This window comes from Mustela nivalis (assembly GCF_964662115.1).
Source record: "Mustela nivalis genome assembly, chromosome: 15".
In the NCBI taxonomy this organism is placed as follows: domain Eukaryota; kingdom Metazoa; phylum Chordata; class Mammalia; order Carnivora; family Mustelidae; genus Mustela; species Mustela nivalis.
Window position 1 is genome coordinate 33727391 of NC_139034.1, and position 2105 is coordinate 33729495.

Below are 2105 nucleotides of genomic sequence, written 5' to 3' on the forward strand. Positions count from 1 at the left end.
GTGGCCTCTGAGAGAGGAAGGGAAGAAGGGCCAGTCCCTGGGAGGGCTGTCCTTTCTGCCTTTGAGCAGATGTAAGTGGCCTTCACCTTGTTATCACCAAAAGAGCCTTTAGTAGGAGGTAGCTGGGTAAGAACCAGGTGACAGACTAGGATTTCGGGGGCAGGCAAGAGTGTGTGTAGAAGCAGGTGGGCCTGCAGCAGGGGGGCAGGTGATGCTGGGGAGCCACCGAGTGAATGGTCTTCCCCCAGAACACACACGCCTGTCTAGTGCCTGTTAGCCTCTCCACAGCGGGATGCTTATAAGTACAACTCAGCGTGTGTGTTGTAGCTGGGTCTGTGCCAGGTACAGAAGCTGCAAGTGATGAGAGATAAGAGTAAAGCAAACCCCTCTCCAGTCTTGAGATATGGGGAGAACAGACAGTCATGACTGGCCAGGCCCATGACTTAGAGTCATAGAATCTTAAAACCAGAAAGGATATTACGGTTCATCCTTGCCAACCTCTCATCTAGTACAGACACTCTCTTGTCTGCTGACCAGCCTCTCTGCAGCCACCAACAAATTTCTCCACCCCAAATTACTGGTGACAGCAACTGCCTACAGAGACCTGGCAAAAGGAAGTACTAGGTGTGATGGAGAATGTGGAACCAACTTGTCACATGCTGACTCGGACCTTTCTAACATACATGATGCCCTTGCCAGTTGACATACTCCATTTTTTCATGAGGAAATCAACCAACCTGGCCCAACTGAGGGCTTATTTATTTATTAAGTAATCTCTACCCCCAACATGGGGCTTGAAATCACCCCGAGATCAAGAGCAGCCGGGCACCCCAACTGATGGTGTTCTGTTTTTAAAAAATTTATTTATTTATTTGACAGAGAGAGAGAGACAGCGAGACAGGGAACACAAGCAGGGGGAGTAGGAGAGGGAGAAGCAGGCTTCCTGCACCCCTGTTTTGTTTTAATGTGATCTGAAATAATCCCATTTTCCTTTTTTGTCTTTTCTCGGTTGACTACTTGGTATCCATCTGCAACTGCACGCAACTTGACATCCAGAGGCTAATGTCCTTTCATTTCAGCACACTGAGCCTGCAGAGTAGGGTTTGTGGGCTTACAGGTGAGTCTCTGTGTAGGTGGTTAGCAGAACGTGGTCTCGGCAATGACTGGTGCGTTAAGGTTTCATTTGACAATGCTGTCTGAAGGTGATTAAGAATTTTATTTTCGAATAGGATATAAAGGCTTGGTGAATAATGACTCCCTAACTCCAGAAGCTACCACTGAAGGTCCATTTGCCCGAGTTCAGTGCAAGGCTGGCCTGAGCCCAGCATAGCACACAGCAGGGGAAGGGCACACTCACTCTCCTCTCCAAGACTCTTCATCCAAGGGCAGGAGACTTGACACAAGCAATGTTGTGGGGCCAAGAACATTAGCAAAAGTGGACTTGAGTTCTAGCCACAGGTCCACTCTGACACAGTGAAGAACTCACCTTGGTTTTATCAGCTTTGAAATATACATCTCTTACTTCTCTATTTACGGTAGGAAATTACCGTTCAAGCTTGCTTTCTCCAACATTTAGCAAATGTTCTTCCCTGCTGGCAGGATTGAAGGTGTTTTCTAACACTAGTACCCAGGGGGTCGAACTGGAGCATTTTGTATCCTTGGAGTGGCCTTGAGTTAACTTCTAAAAGGCATGCTCTCCCTCTGGGCCTGATTTTCACACATACCTATTATATATGATCTATATTTCACATATATATTATAAACATTCTAATCATTAACACACTGTCCTTATAAAAATATACACTTAAAGAGAAATCCCCCCTTGTCCCGCGCCTGTCCCTAGGCTCCTCCCCGGAGGCAGTGCTTTTAAGAGACTGGTGTGTTTCTTGATGTTTTCCTGTGTTTATCCTTGTATGTGCTCATGTGGAAATATATATTTTGCAGGGCGCCCAGCAAGGACTCCTGATTGCAAGGTTGTGAGTCAAGCCCCATATTGGGTATGGAGCCTTTCCAAAAAATGAATCTTATTTTTATTAATATAAATAGGACCTTACTATTAACACTTTTGGAAGTTGCTTTTTATACTTAATGAAACCTTTCCAGTC